The following is an 18,907-nucleotide window of genomic DNA, read 5'->3' as shown; positions in this document are numbered from 1 at the left end:
GCTGAGGGGATTCAACACAAGGCTTGCTGTGGCAAAAATAAACAGCCAGTAGCTGTTCCAATTTGCAACAGATTTTCATGCAAATATGCAAATATTCTAAAATCTGCATAAAACAATATGCACATTCTCCAACCAGAGATTTGTTTCCATCAAACTGACATTATGTGGATAATAGCCTGTGCGTGATGACTTAATGCACATAAAAATGAGTGACAGTTAAATTCCAATGTACCGAATGAAAAACACAAGTTAAATGGGTTTCCATCTCATTTTCAATTCTACTGATGGTTTTGTCACAAACGTTGGTTACTTAGCAGATGCTCACTAGCCAACAGCTCGCAGATACAGTGGGGGGTAGGCAACCTACATTACGAGATGATTATGGAGAAGAGCGATATTATTAGTATTTGTCAAACAGCAGCCAAGCATCCATCATGGAAAAAGAGTATCCAGCTCATCACCTTGCACATTCACCACCCCTGTGAAGTTCATAACTCATTTCATAACTTATTTCATACATTCTAACGACACAAAAAGATCCAACTATGTCGAGCAAACAAATTGTCTGTCGGCATTTTAAAAAATTGGACCGGAATTTCATGTTTCCATTAGCTTGGTCGTGCCTTTTTTCATGCGTCAGGTAATTCATCCACATGAAATGGTTGGATGGAGACGTGCTTAGATACACAGAATCACTCATATTTCTACTGTTGTTTCCTTTTGTTTGTCATCCATCCATCCATCTATCCAATACAAATAAGTAAATAAACACTCCTACAACGTTCAGTAACATTCCAACGTAGTCCCAAACGTTCTGAAAATTTTACATTTTAACTTTCTTCAAATGTTCCCACTAAAGTACAAGCAATTTGCGGTAACAGATTGGTTTTTGGGTACGGTCCGTACCCCTGGAAGGGTTAATGAGCCTCCTAGGCCTGTTTCCCCCCCCCTCTCCCCCTGGCCTCTCTGCCACTCAATGAGAAACAGAACAGCCCTGCATTCTTCAAATTCTGGGGCATTTTGTCTTGCCGAGAGCGAGAGAGAGAAGGAAAGAAAGTGCATTCCAGGGCTGTGTGCTGTTGCGGAAGGTCTGGGAGTTATACCATGGGAAAGACTCCGCAGAGTCCCAGGGGGAAGATGCATGCTGCCCCGGGGGCACCCACCAACCGGCAGCCAGAGAGCAGACAGAGAACAGGCAGCACTGAGAGATGTGTGGGCGTAGTATACTCAGACCAACACATGCACACACAAGCTTACACACACACACACACTTTTTTTGTTAACAGACACTTAAATACTTCAACAGAAAATGAGCAACATCAGTACCACGAACAAGTAGGGAAAAAATGACTGAAATATTCAGGCAAATTTCTTCAAGTTCAGTCCTTATGACTCACTCAAACACCTTTCCCGTTCATTTCTTAATCCACTGAGCACAACTACAACATATAAACCAGGGGAGACAACCCCCAAACGACCCAGTGTTTTCAGAATGCATAAAAACATCTACATATTATTATAGTCTCCAAGAACTTTGAGTTTCATGCACAATGAAGGGCAAGACCTCCACATGAACTGTCTTTCTTAACCAGCGCTGAATACCTCTCCAATAGCAACAGATGTCAACAGAGGCTTTCAGAGTGACTCTAGTTGTGTCCTTAAGATGACACCCTGAGAGATCTTCACTGACACCAGGCTTCAGTCTTCAGAACCAAGGACAAAAAGCACAAGTGTGTGTGTATGTATATGTGCACGTGTATGTACTTACTGGTGTTTGTGTGAACTTGAGAGACAAAGTTATTGTCGCAATGCCAAAGGCATATGGGACATGAACAAATGTTTCTGCTGAGGCGCACATTGAAAATGCTAAAACAGTCGACATTTACTTTTCCTTTGCAAACAAAATGATTCATGAATAGAAAGATCAGACAACCGCATAGAGGTATACAGTGCATTCGGAAAGTATTCAGACCCCTCGACTTTTTCCACATTTTATTACGTTGCAGCCTTATTCTAAAATGTATTAAATAAAACATTTTCTCATGGGGCGGTAATAATTTTAGGCAGGTTACCTTCGCTTCCTTGGGCACAGGGACTATGTTGGTCTGCTTGAAAGATGTATGTATTAGACTCGGTCAGGGAGAGGTTGAAAATGTCAGTGAAGACACTTGACAGTTGGTCCGCGCATGCTTTGAGTACACATCCTGGTAATCCGTCTGTCCCGGTGGCTTTGTGAATGTTGACCTGTTTAAAGGTTTTGTTCACATCGGCTACCGAGAGCATTATCACACAGTCATCCAGAACAGCTGGTGCTCTTGTGCATGCTTCAGTGTTGCTTGCCTAAAAAGCAAGCATAAAATGCATCTGGTAGGCTACAGTCACTGGGAAGCTCACGTCTGGGTTTCCCTTTGTAGTCCGTAATAGTTTTAAAGCCCTGCCACATCCAACGAGCTTCAGAGCCGGTGTAGTAGGATTCAATCTTAATCCTGTATTGACGCTTTGCTTGTTTGATGGTTCGTCTGAGGGCAAAGCAGGATTTTTTTTTTTAGCAGCGTCCGGATTAGTGTCGCAATCCTTGAAAGCGGCAGATCTAGCGTTTAGCTCGATGCGGATGTTGCCTGTAATCCATGACTTCTGGTTGGGATATGTACATACAGTCACTGTGGGGACTGATGAAGCCGATGACTAAGGTGGTGTACTCCTCAATGCCATTGGATGAATCACGGAACATATTCCAGTTTGTGCTAGCAAAACAGTCCTGTGGTGTAGCATCCGCGTCATCTGACCACTTCCGTATTGAGCGAGTCACTGGTACTTCCTGCTTTAGTTTCTGCTTGTAAGCAGGAATCAGGGGGATATAATTATTGTCAGATTTGCCAAATGGAGGGCGGGGGAGAGCTTTGTATGCATCGCTGTGTGTGGAGTAAAGGTGGTCTAGGATTCTTTTTCTCTGGTTGCACATGTGACATGCTGGTAAAAATTTGGAAAAACAGATGAACCCCCTTGGGTTGTGCCGTGGCGGAGATCTTTGTGGGCTATACACGGCCTTGTCTCAGGAGTTGGTAAGTTGGTGGTTGAAGTTATCCCTCTAGTGGTGTGGGGGCTGTGCTTTGGCAAAGTGGGTGGGGTTATATCCTTCCTGTTTGGCCCTGTCCGGGGGATGTCATCGGATGGGGCCACAGTGTCTCCTGACCCCTCCTGTCTCAGCCTCCAGTATTTATGCTGCAGTAGTTTGTGTCGGGGGGCTAGGGTCAGTTTGTTATATCTGGAGTACTTCTCCTGTCCTATCCGGTGTCCTGTGAATTTAAGTATGCTCTCTCTAATTCTCTCTTTATTTCTCTCTCGGAGGACCTGAGCCCTAGGACCATGCCTCAGGACTACCTGACATGATGACTCGTTGCTGTCCCCAGTCCACCTGGCCGTGCTGCTGCTCCAGTTTCAACTGTTCTGCCTGTGATTATTATTATTTGACCATGCTGGTCATTTATGAACATGTGAACATCTTGGCCATGTTCTGTTCTAATCTCCACCCGGCAAATCCAGAAGAGGACTGGCCACCCCACATAGCCTGGTTCCTCTCTAGGTTTCTTCCTAGGTTCTGGCCTTTCTAGGGAGTTTTTCCTAGCCACCGTGCTTCTACACCTGCATTGCTTGCTGTTTGGGGTTTTAGGCTGGGTTTCTGTACAGAACTTTGTGATATCAGCTGATGTACAAAGGGCTATATAAATACATTTGATTTGCCTGCATTAAAGTCCCACTAGGAGCACCGCTTCTGGGTGAGTATTTTCCTCTTTGCTTATGGCCTTATAGAGTTGGTTGAGAGTTGTCTTAGTGCCAGCTTCGTTCTGTGGTGGTAAATAGACGACTACGAATAATATAGATGAGAACTCTCTTGGTGGATAGTGTGGTCTACAGCTTATCATAAGGTACAGGCGAGCAATACCTCAAGACTTTTTAAATATTAGACATTGCACACCAGCTGTTATTGACAAATAGACACACACACCCCACCCCTCGTAGGTAGCGTCTGTTCCTCCGGTGCATGGAAAATCCCGCTAGCTCTATATTGTCCGTATCATCGTTCAGCCACGTCTCGGTGAAACATAAGATGTTACAGTTTTTAATGTCCCGTTGGTAGGATAATCTTAACGTAGGTCATCAACTTTATTTTCCAACGGTTGCACGTCAGCAAGAAGAATGGATGGCAGTGGGAGTTTACTCGCTCGCCTCCGGATTCTCAGAAGGCTGCCAAATCTGCAGCCCCTTTTCCTGCGTCTTTCTTCACGCAAAAGGCGGGGATCTGGGCCTGTTCATGTGATAGCAGGAAAGTCTTCTCGTCGGACTCGTTAAAGGAAAAAGTTTCTCAATGTCCGAGGTGAGTAATCGCTGTTCTGATGTCTAGAAGTTATTTACGGTCGTAAGAGACGGTAGCAGCAGCATTATGTACACAGTTAAATTAAATATGTATGTATATGTATTGCCCAATATGTTACAATATTTTTTGACAAATAATTTGACCAATGTGTTATTGCACTCCTTTCTGGAGGGGGAAATTGTTAGATGGTGTCAATATAATTACATTTGAATTAATTTTGCAGTAGAAAGTAATTTTAAAAAGTCACCCCAGACCCCGAAATCGCAGGGAGTTTGAAAGAAGAGAGAACGTACAGTGGCTATTGGCTATAGAAGTCATTTAATCCGACCCATAACCATTCAATCCTCGTGAAGAGAAAAGAAAGCGATCTACATGTTATTCTAGTCAATTATTTAAGCATGTCATTACAATAATGAAGGTATGGACAACAAAAGAGATTTCATTTAACTGTTGAGCGAGAGGAAGGAATGAAGCAACGAGATTTGACGAAATACGCCAAACATGGGTAAATATTATGAAAGGTAACGCACTTCAGCAAACTAATTCTAAAAATGTAAAATAGGCTCTATTTTTCAAAATTACCAAGATTAAAAAAATTAAAACCAGATTCGCTAGCCTAGATTTGTACGTTTGTAGGCCACATGTCGTGCAACAGCATTGTGTGTTTTCTCCCAGCATCATGGTTTGAAAGAGGTGTGTAATATCAGTCTATATAGGCCTAATACTATATTATAATGCAGTACAGAAATAGTCCACACAAAAAGACAACTGGAGCTTGTTTAATTTATTTACCCAAGAGAGAATAGATCTTTTATTATTTTCTGTTGTGTGTAATATAAGGGAAAGCCTATAGTATGTATTGGATAACAGGACAATCGTTGGTCCATTTTTTGGGGCTTGGGCTCATAAAATGTAATTTAATGTAGGGCTCTCATCTGGCTCAACTTGTCATACAGTATCAATCAAAGCTCGAATCAAGACATATTTAAATGTTCTGCCGTCGGGCCCTGCTCCTTTTTCCCCCCCCACGCGCTATTAGGACCACATCAGACTGATGAGTTGCGAGTTGGGCCATGGGGTGGGGGCCTTTTGAAGAGTTGGTCCTGGGGGGGTGTTTGAACCAAATGGTTGTCTAACTCCGCAGTATTTAATTTGAGCTTTAAAAGGTCTGCATGGTCAGCCCGACATCTGAAGTGGCTGTACAGCATGTATGGTGATAAGGCCTCTGCAGAAGTCAGGGCATTCATACTTTTTGCGCTTCTCAGAGCAGAACTATTGAGTAGAGCTGTTGTGAAGGAAGTTGTCCAGGGAGAATGTGTTTATATGGGACTAGGGCTGTAGCGGTCATGAAAATCTGTCAGACAGTTACTGTATTGCAAAAGACTGCCGGTACAATAAACCACAAATCCACTATTTATTTTAGTCAGGTCTAAAGAAACATCATGATAAGAAGAAAATGTTTTTCAGGTGAACAGAATATGAGTTGGTCTACTGTATGTTATCTGGCTACGGTCCTTGGCATAGGCTGTAGGGTTCTTCATTTAGCTGACAAGATACAGTATGCTTATACAGTTGATACACCTTAGCCAACTACATTTAAACTGTTTTTCAATTCCTGGCATTTAATCCTAGAAAAAAAAATCAGTTTTAGGTCAGTTAGGATCACCACTTTATTTTAAGAATGTGAAATGTCAGAATAATAGTAGAGAATTATTTATTTCAGCTTTTATTTCTTTCATCACATTCCCAGTGGGTCAGAAGTTTACATATAAATCAAATCAAATCAAATTTTATTTGTCACATACACATGGTTAGCAGATGTTAATGCGAGTGTAGCGAAATGCTTGTGCTTCTAGTTCCGACAATGCAGTAATAACGAGCAAGTAATCTAACTAACAATTCCAAAAAAAAAAAAAAACTACTGTCTTATACACAGTGTAAGGGGGTAAAGAATATGTACATAAGGATATATGAATGAGTGATGGTACAGAGCAGCATAGGCAAGATACAGTAGATGATATTACAGTATTACATATGAGATAAGTATGTAAACCAAGTGGCATAGTTTGGCTAGTGATACATGTATTACATAAGGATGCAGTCGATGATATAGAGTACAGTATCAACGTATGCATATGAGATGAACAATGTAGGGTAAGTAACATTATATAAGGTAGCATTGTTTAAAGTGGCAGTGATATATTTACATCATTTTCAATTCCCATGATTAAAGTGGCTTAGAGTCAGTGTCATTGACAGTGTGTTGGGTAGCCACTCAATGTTAGTGGTGGCTGTTTAACAGTCTGATGGCCTTGAGATAGAAGCTGTTTTTCAGTCTCTCGGTCCCAGCTTTGATGCACCTGTACACCTCGCCTTCTGGATGACATGAACAAGTGGCTCGGGTGGTTGATGTCCTTGATGATCTTTATGGCCTTCCTGTAGCATCGGGTGGTGTAGGTGTCCTGGAGGGCAGGTAGTTTGCCCCCGGTGATGCGTTGTGCAGACCTCACTACCCTCTGGACAGCCTTACGGTTGAGGGCGGTGCAGTTGCCATACCAGGCGGTGATACAGCCCGCCAGGATGCTCTCGATTGTGCATCTGTAGAAGTTTGTGAGTGCTTTTGGTGACAAGCCGAATTTCTTCAGCCTCCTGATACTCAATTAGTATTAGGTAGCATTGCCTTTAAATTGTTTAACTTGGGTCAAATGTTTCGGGTAGCCTTCCACAAGCTTCCCACAATAAGTTGGGTGAATTTTGGCCCATTCTTCCTGACAGAGCTGGTGTAACTGAGTCAGGTTTGTCGGCCTCCTTGCTCTCACACGATTTTTCAGTTCTACCAACACATTTTCTATAGGATTGAAGGCAGGGCTTTGTGATGGCCACTCCAATACCTTGACATTGTTGTCCTTAAGCCATTTTGCCACAACTTTGGAAGTATGCTTGGGGTCATTGTCAATTTGGAAGACCCTTTTGTGACCAAGCTTTAACTTCCAGACTGATGTCTTGAGATGTTGCTTCAATATAACCAAATAATTTTCCTGTCTCATGATGCCATCTATTGTGTGAAATGCACCAGTCCCTCCTGCAGCAAAGCACCCCCACAACATGATGCTGCCACCCCTGTGCTTCACGGTTGGTATGGTGTTCTTCGGCTTCAAATCCTCCCCCTTTGTCCTCCAAACATAATGATGGTCATTATGGCCAAACAGTTCTATTTTGTTTCATCAGACCAGAGGACATTTCTCCAAAAAGTATGGTCTTTGTCCCCATGTGCAGTTGCAAACCATAGTCTGGCTTTTTTCTGGCGGTTTTGGAGCAGTGGCTTCTTCCTTGCTGAGCGGTCTTTCAGGTTATGTCAATATAGGAATCGTTTTACTGTGGATAAAGATACTTTTGTACCGGTTTCCTCCAGCATCTTCACAAGGTCCTTTGCTGTTGTTCTGGGATTGATTTTCACTTTTTGCACCAAAGTACGTTCATCTCTAGGAGACAGAACACGTCTCCATCCTGAGCGGTATGACAGCTGTGTGGTCTCATGGTGTTTATACCTGCGTACTATTGTTTGTACAGATGAACGTGGTACCTTCAGATGTTTGAAAAATGCTCCCAAGGATGAAACAGACTTGTGGAGGTCTACATTTTTTTTTCTGAGGTCTTGGCTGATTTCTTTAGATTTTCCCATGATGTCAAGCAAAGAGTCACTGAGTTTGAAAGTAGGCCTTGAAATACATCCACAGGTACACCTCCAGTTGACTCAAATGATGTCAATTAGCCCATCAGAAGCTTATAAAGCCATGACATAATTTTCTGGAATTTTCCAAGCTGTTTAAAGGCAGTCAACTTAGTGTATGTAAACTTCTGACTCACTGGAATTCTGATACAGTGAATTATAAGTGAAATAATCTGTCTGAAACAACTGTTGGAAAAATTACTTGTGTCATGCACAACGTAAATGTCCAAACCCGACTTGCCAGAACTATAGTTTGTTAACAAGAAATGTGTGTAGTGGTTGAAAAACGAGTTATAATGACTCCAACCTAAGTGTATGTAAACTTCCGACTTCAACCTTATCTCTATATATTTTATAGTAAGAAGAATATAATTGAACTGAATAAAATAGAACATATATTTTTCCCATTATACGAGCGAGTGCACATATGAAGTGGCAAATGTTGAGCGTAAAAGTGATCCGTTTTTTGTCAACTTTAGTTGTGAATGATTCAAACCTTTAGAATGTCATTGAAGTCAAATCATACACTGCATTCTGAAAGTATTCAGACCCTTTGACTTTTTCCACATTTTGTTACGTTACAGCCTTATTCTAAAATTCATGATATGAGTAGCTAAGGAATAAATAGAACACTTATTTCACCCAAACTCTGTATGCCATGGGATCTCCAACCTTGTTCCTGCAGCTACCCAGTGCTTCATTTGGGAAACCAAGTGAAATCTAGTTGGGAACATTGATAGTAATATGTTTACGCAACAAAACATATTTCACTAAACTGTTGACAGCCTGTATGCGTGCTCAAGAAAGGAGTAAAGGAGATGGAAACACAAGGTGGCGGGACAGTGGCGATTTGAGCAAATCTTGGTGGGGCAAAACAAAAACATTTGGGGGGATGCATGCCAGCAAAGCCACTACACAACACTAAACAATACATTAATTGCACTATAACGGTGACAGATGGTGCCCACAAACTGTTAGGGCCTACATAAAGCTGTCCCAACAGCAGAGTCCCAACACCTTACCACTGCTACACTTGGCTATCAGTGGAGCCTTGTCTGGCAGAGAAACAGTTCATTCAGCCTCATTTACTGCCTTTTTTAAAAAGATAGCTGATATGGCTGACTTGCTTAAAACAAATGTGGTTTCTACTGACAAGTGAGATGTACAACTATGGCATAAGGAAATGAATGACGAGCAGATAAGAAGAAAGATAGGACGAACGTAGTCAATAACTATTTGTTCAGGACTTTTTAAATGTTTTATTTAATCTATCTTTAACTAGGCAAGTCAGTTAAGACAAATTCTTATTTACAATAACGGCCAAACCCACCCCTAACCTGGACGACGCTGGTCCAATTGTGCGCCGCCCTATTCGACTCTCGATCACAGCCGGTGATCTAAAACTGGCTATAGGTTACATGTGCACCACTAAGTCAGAACAGTAGGCTAAATTATGAGGGGAACATTGACTTGCCTAGTTGGATAAAGGTTAAAAAAAATACAAAATCTGTCATTCTCTGGATTTATGGTGCTTTCAAGAGAAGACTCTGAAAAAAAACTAAGTTGAATCATGATGACGCCAGTGATCTTCAGGTCGGAGCTCTAGAAAGAGGCCCAAGTTCCCGACTTGCAATTCCTAGTTGGATGGCCATTCAAAATGTATCTTCCCCAGTCGGAGCTTGTTTTTTCCCCCCAGAGTTCCCAGTTGTCTTGAACTCACTGAAGTCTGAGATTTCCCAGTTTCTAGTTGTTTTGAGCGTGGCAGAAGTCATGCTGGATTGACAGCATGGCTAATTTTGAATGTTTATAATTTTAGGCTTGGAAAAGAGACCCTTACATTTGGCCTCTGCGTGCCTCCAGGTTCTACACAATTGCGTCACACCCTCCAAACATATTTTCGGAGCATAGAATGATTCTGTCCCAGAGTTTTTTATGCTTTAGAATGACACTTCTGGTTTTGGTGGGAAATACGGGTTAACCTGGGATGATATGCATTTTTTTCTCGGGATTAACATTTATAGCCTACTCTACGTCAACGCGTACATAAAGTTAACACAGCTCTATGGAATGCAAGGAGAAGAAGATAATCAAAGACTGACAATGTCATATTGCTGAGTCTAACTTTTACAAAAGGCTCTGGGAAACGAGTCCAGGATCAGAGGGAATTTTAGCTTTAGGTCTAAAAACACTCACTGACGAATAGAGACAAAGGACACGTTTCACAGTGGTGTGCAAAAAGTGTCATTTTTAACCTTGAGCCTAACTAAGTATGTGCTATATTTTCTCCCAGAACTTGACATTCAAAATGTCAAGTTTTCACTACCGATTCGAGGCCGGGCCCTTAATGCCAGCGTCAATTTGTCCACTTGTTTCAATTGCCCATCCTCTCCATTTGCTCTAAATCGGGGATGAGCTCAAACGTGTGACTTTCTGTAGCCTTGGGGCATCATCAGTGCCTAACTGTATTCCTATATGAGGAAGGAGCATGGGTGAGTGAGTGAAAGAGTCTTCACCCTCTTTTACATCTCTCTGGGGAGAGCAACAGACTGAGGGCAGAGATCAGAGGATCAATGCATGATTGCAGGCTGAGGTTACTCCAATGCCATGGCTGAAGTGTGTGTATGTGTGTGAGAGAAGGGGACGGCGGGGAATGATTCGATTTCACTATAGGAGTTATGTTTAAATGGCAGGATGGAGAGCAAGTAGTCAGTAACAACTCAAATAAGGCATGAGAGGCAGAGAGGAGCCGAGATGGGTGAAATTTAGCTCTTTCCCGTGGCACTGCCGAGACCCATACTGATGAGGATAATGGGAAACCGTTCTTTTCAGTACAGACCCAAAGTTATTTCAGTAATGAATTACCCACTTTGGCTATGGCTGCCATAAAGCTACGCTAGGTCAGGGGACTCCTGGGTATACAGGCTTCTGTTCCAGCCCACACCTGATTCAACTAGTCAAGGACCAGACCTGATGCATAGCCAATGGGCTTACTCAGGAGGGTTCAAACTTTACAAAATGATAATAAGCAAAGATGTATGCTACATTCTGTGATGTGCCAGTGCAATACTATTATATTAAGCAACAAAAACACAGAGGGTTAATCATTGAAATATGATAATATTATGTACACATCCTGTATACAGCAGCGTATCACTTTGACCTGGCAGGCTTCCCATCCTCTGCACATATTATAATCTACGTGTCACAACACATGTATGAAATGTATCCAGAGAGGTATCATTCAAATAATTCACACTCGTCTCAAGACGAGCAGTTTGCTAGCATTAAGGTTTCACGTGTTCATTCCCAGGCTATTAATTCACACTTGGCAGTCTTGAGGAACATGTTTTGGCTGCGGGCAAATTTGGACGTCCACTATACTATAGCTTCCCTCATATCATCATTGCTGGGGAGGGGAAAAAACATAAAACATACCCACTTACTTTACTTCTACATTACAAAGCACTAATAATTCAATAATTGACCCACCTACTTCTAGAGAACAAAGCATCCATGGAGTTGTGAGGTGGATTCCATTTCAATTTCCAAGTCCTTCTAACTCAGGTTGTTGCATTGAAGACTTTGCATTTTCAATGGAAATACACTCTATGCTCTTTGGATTACAGACATTGGGGAGGAATCACATTGCATCTGGAGGCAAAGTCCAAAATCTACACAAAGCAGGAATGTTTTGCTCTCCTACCCAGACAAAAAGGGTAGCACACAGTCCCATCCGGGTGAAGTCAGGAAGCTGGCCTAGACACGAGGCCCAGGAGACAAGTCTATGTCTCTGACTGAAGGAGGCACAGCAGAGAGGAGGGCTCACATTCAACCTCCGGTCTCATACCCTCTCAGCTTGCCAGGCTGACTGCAACTCTCTGGTTATGTCAGAGCTCTTGGGTGTGTGTGTGTGTTTATATGAGAGTGTCTGTTTGGTGTTTATATGAGAGAGCGAATGCATATGTGTAGGATTTCTCTGTGTGTGTGTGCGTGCGTGAGACACTCAACCACAGTCATTCACAAAATATGAAGGGCAGCCATGGGAGAAAGGTATTCAGGGATAATACAGTAACTAAAGGGAAGTTTCCCCACTGGTACAAACAAACAGTAACATCTGTGACAAGAGAAGCAGAGGTACAGAGTGCTGCACAAACACAGCTGAGCAGAAAGCAGCCTTGGCTGCAACACACATGGCTGCTCTTTAGAGTCTTCAGCAAACGGGCCCCGAGACATATGGACAAGCACTTCGTTAGCTGTAGAGTATTAAGGAGAAGAGAAATGACCAAAACAACAAGCATGGTGGCAAACAACTGTAGGAAAGAAATGTAAACGCCGGGAATTTCTAGGGTGTGATTTTTGTCCTGACCTATTGTAATGGTTGTTTATTTTCTTAAGACACCAAGATTTGTCATCAGAGGTGATTACACTGCTCATTTCCTGAAGGCATAGAGTGCAGGAATATTCTAGTATCGTTCTACTATTCTAAAATATACTATCTTGGTTGTCTGCCCACACTTGTACTCCATGTAACACTTCACTATATAGCTAATGTAAGGCTAGAGGGAGAGACGCAGACACACATATTACAGCACAGAGGAAGAGTGAACAGAGGCAACTTACAGTGTAATGAATCACACAGCAGCCATGGACTCCCAGCGGCTCCCAGCTAACGTTGGTCGGACCAACACTTTCACTGCTGGAGTCTGTGCGGGAGCGAGGAAGAGGGACAGGGAATCAAATGGAGAAAGAGAAAGGGAGAAACAGAGGGGAAGAGGCAGAGAGAAAGAAGAAAAATAGATATTGCGAGAGATGGAGAGGTAGAGAGATAGGAGGGAGGGAGGACAAAGAGAGTGGGAAAGAGAGCGGGAGAGAACTATTGTTATTTGCTTGCTTGAGATGATAACCATGTCATTCATTCAGACACACAGGATGAGTGAACACAGATCAGAATACAGATTACATTATACACCTCCTACATGTACGCACACACCAGTGCCAAAGGTCTCGCCAGAGATGTTCGATCTGGTTCAATTCCGGGCTCTGGATGGGCCACACAAGGACATTCAGAGACTTGTCCCGAAGCCACTCCTGTGTTGTCTTGGCAGTGTGCTTAGGGTCGTTGTCCTGTTGGAAGGTGAACCTTCGCCCCAGTCTGAGGTCCTGAGTGCTCTGGAGCAGGTTTTCGTCAAGGCTTTCTCTGTAAGTCGGGGCTCCCGAGTGGCACAACGGTCTAAGGCACTGCATCGCACTACGGACCCTAGTTTGATCCCGGGCTGTATCACAACCGGCCGTGATCGGGATTCCCATAGGGCGGCACACAATTGGCCCAGCGCCGTCTGGGTTAAGGGATGGTTTGGCCAGGGGGGCTTTACTTGGTTCATCATGCTCTTGCAACTCCTTGTGGCGGTCCGGGCGCTTGCAGGCTGACCTCGGTAGTCGGGTGAAAGGGGTTTCCTCCGACACATTGATGCGGCTGGCTTCCAGGTTAAGCGGGAGGGTGTTAAGAAGCAAATTTTGGCAGGTCATGTTTTGGAGGGCGCATGCCGAGCCATTTGGGGAGTTGCAGCGATGAGACACGTTCGAAATAGTCTTTCCCTAAATCCTGACTAGTCTCCCAGTCCCAGCCGTTGAAAGACATCACTAGAGGATAATGCTGCCACCACCACGTTTGACCATAGGGATGGTGCCAAGTTTCCTCTAGACGTGACGCTTGGCATTCAGGCGAAAGAGTTCAATCTTGGTTTCTCATGGTCTGAGAGTCCTTTAGGCGCCTTTTGACAAACTCCAAGCAGGCTGTCATGTGCCTTTTACTGAGGAGTGGTTTCCTTCTTGCCACTCTACCATGAAGGCCTGATTGGTGGAGTGCTGCAGAGATGGTTGTCCTTCTGGAGGGTTCTCCCATCTCCACAGAGAAACTCCAAAGCTCTGTCAGACTGACCATTGGGTTCTTGGTCACCTCCCTAACTAAGGCCCTTCTCCCCCGATTGCTCAGTTTGGATGGGCAGCCAGCTGTAGGAAGAGTCTTGGTGGTTCCAAACTTCTTTCATTTAAGAATGATGGAGGCCACTGTGTTCTTGGACATTCAATGCTGCAGAAATGTTTTGGTACCCTTCCCCAGATCTGTGCCTCGACACAATCCTGTCTCGGAGCTCTACGGAAAATTCCTTCAACCTCATGGCTTGGTTTTTGCTCTGACATGCACTGTCAACTGTGGACCTTATATAGACAGGCAGGTGCCTTTCCAAATCATGTCCAATAAATTGAATTTACCACAGGTGGACTCCAATCAAGTTGTAGAAACAAAGATTTTCAATGGAAACAGGATGCAGCGAAGCTCAATTTTGAGTCTCATTGCAAAGGGTGTGAATACTTTTGTAAATAAGGTATCTGTTTTCGCATCGTCATTGAGGTATTCTGTGCAGATTGATGAGGATTTTTTTTAAATTTAATCAATTTTAGAATAAGGCTGTAACGTAACAAAATGTGGAAAAAGTCAAGGGGTCTGAATACTTTTATTTATATATATATATATATATATATATAGAGAGAGAGAGCTTTGGATACGTGGGTGTAATGCACTATAAAGGAAAGAGAAAAGTCCTTTTCAGCGGAGAGTTCTTTCTTTCTCATAAAAGTAGTAGAGTGGGAAGGTTAGGAGCCGTAGGCAGAGCAGCATTAGCATAACATCACCAGTTCGGAATTGTGTGTGTGTGTGTGTCCTTGCAGGCGTGTGGATGTGTTTAACTATTCTTGTGGGGACCAGAAGTCCCAACAAACAAACATTTGATGAACTGGGGACATTTTGTTAGTCCTCACGAGGTCAAATGCTATTTCTAAGGGGTTTAGGATTAAGGTTAGAATTAGTGTTAGAATTACATTAAGGGTTAGTTTTAGGGTTAGGTTTTTGGGTTAAGATTAAGGTTAGGGTTAGGGTAAGAGTACGGGTTATTTCGGTTTGGGATTGGGGGTAAAATAGGATTTTGAATGGGACTGAAATGTGTGTCCCCACAAAGAATGTGTGTGTATGTGCATTATGCATGTGCCTGCTTGTGTGTGTGTGTGACGATGTTTATTGGTTGTGGGCCGACTGCAGAGGGCCCTTTCCAAAGTGTTAGCATGCTGATTTATGTGGACAGACAGCTAGGGGACCCCCGTTGGCCATGAACCTACAGGTGAGGCCTGCTGGGATTTCAGAGACTGGCCACAAAAAGGCAGCGTACTGAAAAGAGGGAGGCTGAGAGACAGTTTTAGAAGCTACGATAGAAGAGTTTTGATGTTTAGCAACAAAACTGATGCGTGCGCAACTATGGCGCAAAACAGACAGTTGGCTTGGATTGTTGACAACATGTCAACTATATTTAGTCTCCAAAGTTTATTGAAAACAATAATAAATTTGCACAATATGCACTTCTTGTCTCTCAAAATACATCGATACAGTTGTTGGTTAGCTAGCTAGTGAATTTTAGCCATGTTAGCAAAACTAGACATAGTATAAAGAACAAGTTACATCGTCCACCTACGATTCCCCACATGGCTGGTTCTTGTCATTGTTGCTAGCCATCTGGCCATCCAGAATCACAACACCACACAGCCTTCTGCCCCATTGAAGCGTGTGCATCGTTTTGTAACGTTGTCAGCTAATCCGTCTTTAAGGCCTATATCAATATTTCGGGTAAAGTGCAAGACTCACTGTGGATTTAGGTTGAAGCGCCCCGTTAACGTTCCAATTGCTGCTGTAAAGCCGAACACGTTACGAGGAAAAATAACCTGTGGGAATTCTTGAGATTTGTCCATATCTTGTCCGGAGTTTTTTTATTATTATTTTTTTTTACCCCCCCAATTTCGTGGTATCCAATTGGTAGGTACAGTCTTGTCCTGTCACTGCAACTCCCGCACGGACTCGGGAGAAGCGAAGGTCGAGAGCTGTGCGTCCTCTGAAACGCAATCCAACCAAGCCACATTGCTACTTGACACAATGCCCATTTAACCCAGAAGTCAGCCACACCCATGTGTCGGAGGAAACACAGTACATCTGACAACTGTGTCAGCATGCACTGCGGCCGAGATGGGACAAGGACAACCCTGCCGGCCAAACCATCCCCCAACCCGGACGACGCTGGGCCAATTGTGCGCCGCCCCATGGGTCTCGTCGTCGGCTGCGACAGAGCCTGGACTCAAACCAAGAATCTCTAGTGGCACAGCCGATGCAGTGCCTTAGGGCCTCCCGAGTGACGCAGTGGTCTATCTTGCCCAGAGTTAACGAGTAATCACAAAAAAATGCTAAATTTAATGGGAAATTCCAGTGAAGACCACGTACCATATCACTCACTCCAAGTCATACATAGCTTCATTACCAAAAGCTCCAAACAAAGGTCAGCCTACATGCTGAGTTGACTCATAAAAATATGACTCAGAGTTCACTCAGTTAACTGAAGGACGGGTCAGACACTACCACACCGGTGTTGGAGCTGTGATGAAAAGTTTAGCGCCAGAATGTAGGTACAATCTCCCTCAGTTTTTTATGCTACCAAATTTTCCCAAAACTCTTAAAGATATGCTCTGAATTAGGATTAAAATATGTCTGCAGAAATAATTGGGCGTCAGCTATGAGATGACACCATGACTTTAAAAAAATATAGGTTTTGGTTATTGAATGGCGCCGGAAGGGATGGCTACTGTTTTATGGGCTTCTAACCAATTGTGCTATTTTGTGTTTTTCCTCATTGTTTGTAACTTATTTTGCACATAATGTTGATGCTACAGTCTCTTATGACCGAAAAGAGCTTCTGGATATCTGAACTGCGATTACTCACCTCGAACTGGACAAATATGTTTTCTTTAATGAGTCGGACACGAAGGATATGTTGCTCCCAGACAAGGCCCAAATCTCCGTAATTCGCATGAAGAAAATAAGGAAATACATGAGGCGGAGAGTAGGGTGCTTGTGAGAATTTGTTGCCTCTATCATCTGTTCGATTAGCCAACGTGCAATCACTGGAGAATAAACTGGATGATCTCCATTTGAGATTATCCTACCAACTGGACATTAACAACTGTAATAACTTATGTTTCACAGAGTCGTGGCTGAACAACGACACGGATAATATACAGTTGGCTGGGTTTTCTGTGCATTAGCAGGACAGAAGTTTACATACACTAAGTTGACCGTGCCTTTAAACAGCTTGGAAAATTCCAGAAAATGATGCCATGGCTTTAGAAGCTTCTGATAGGCTATTGACATAATTTAAATCAATTGGAGGTGTACCTGTGGATGTATTTCAAGGCCTACCTTCAAACTGTGCATCTTGCTTGACATCATGGGAAAATCAAAAGAAATCAGCCAAGACCTCAGAAAAACAATGGTAGACCTCCACAAGTCTAGTTCATCCTTCAGAGCAATTTCCAAATGCCTGAAGGTACCACGTTCATCTGTACAAACAATAGTATGCAAGTATAAACACCATGGGACCACGCAGCCATGACACAGCTCAGGAAGGAGACTCGTTCGGTGTCCTAGAGATGAACGTACTTTGGTGTGAAAAGTGCAAATCAATCCCAGAACAGCAAAGGACCTTGTGAAGATGCTGGAGGACACAGGTACAAAAGTATCTATATCCACAGTAAAACGAGTCCTATATCGACATAACCTGAAAGGCCGCTCAGCAAGGAACAAGCCACTGCTCCAAAACCGCCATTAAAAAAAACAGACTACGATTTGCAACTGCACATGTGGACAAACTCATACTTTTTGGAGAAATGTCCTCTGGTCTGAGGACAAAAATATAACTTTTTGGCCAGAATGACCATCGTTATGTTTGGAGGAAAAAGGGGGATGCTTGCAAGCCGAAGAACACCATTCCAACTGTGAAGCACGGGGGTGGCAGCATCATTTTGTGGGGTTGCTTTGCTGCAGGAGGGACTAGTGCACTTCAAAAAATAGATGGCTTCATGAGGCAGGAAAATGATGTGAATATATTGAAGCAACATCTCAAGACATCAGTCAGCACGTTAAAGCTTGGTCGCAAATGAGTCTTCCAAATGGACAATGACCCCAAGCATACTTCCAAAGTTGTGGCAAAATGGCTTAAAGATACCAAAGTCAAGGTATTGGAGTGGACATCACAAAGCCCTCACCTCAATCATATGGAAAATTTGTGGGCAGAACTGAAAAAGCCTGTGGGAGCAAGGAGGACTACAAACCTGACTCAGTTACACCAGCTCTGTCAGGAGGAATGGGCCAAAATTCACCCAACTTATTGTGGGAAGCTAGTGGAAGGCTACCTGAAACAATTGACCGAAGTTAAACGCTTTAAAAGGCAATGCTACCAAATACTAATTGTGTATGTAAACTTCTGACCCACTGGGAATGTGATGAAAGAAATAAAAGCTGAAATAAATAATTCTCTCTACTATTATTCTGACATTTCACATTCTTAAAATAAAGTGGTGATCCTAACTGACCTAAAACTGATTTTTTTCTCGGATTAAATGTTAGGAATTGTGAAAAACTGAGTTGAAATGTATTTGGCTAAGATGTATGCAAACTTCTGACTTCAACTAATATATACATACATACACACACAGTATACCGTAATGTTGAAGCTAGAAACATAAGCACTTCACTGAACCTGCGATAAAATATGAAATGGGTAAAACAATGTTGTGGACAGTAAAGTGACCCGTGTTCAATGACTATGTACATAGGGCCTCTAAGGTACAGGGTAGAGTAGCCAGCTAGTAACAATGCAGTATACCTAACAACAGCTAGTAACATGTGCACGCCGAGGAGCTTGAAGCGGTCA

The 18,907-nt window shown here is 43.0% G+C and overlaps 1 protein-coding gene across 5 annotated transcripts in view; it reads right to left on the bottom strand.

Moving 5' to 3' along the window:
* Positions 1–18,907, bottom strand: part of peak1 (pseudopodium-enriched atypical kinase 1) — a 247,577-nt gene that overhangs the window by 104,649 nt on the left and 124,021 nt on the right. For 3 of the 5 annotated variants that reach the window (XM_024379109.2, XM_024379111.2, XM_024379112.2), the window contains one exon: positions 12,726–12,808. The exons of 1 other annotated variant lie outside the window; for it this stretch is intronic. The gene's annotated coding sequence lies outside the window, so the exon portion shown is untranslated. The remainder of the gene's footprint in view (positions 1–12,725; positions 12,809–18,907) is intronic. One more of the 5 variants, XM_024379110.2, reaches the window with a different exon arrangement.

This window comes from Oncorhynchus tshawytscha, linkage group LG19 (assembly GCF_018296145.1).
Source record: "Oncorhynchus tshawytscha isolate Ot180627B linkage group LG19, Otsh_v2.0, whole genome shotgun sequence".
Taxonomy (NCBI): Eukaryota; Metazoa; Chordata; class Actinopteri; order Salmoniformes; family Salmonidae; genus Oncorhynchus; species Oncorhynchus tshawytscha.
The sequence above is the reverse complement of the archived record's forward strand: the minus strand, read 5'-3'. Positions and strand labels throughout refer to the sequence as shown.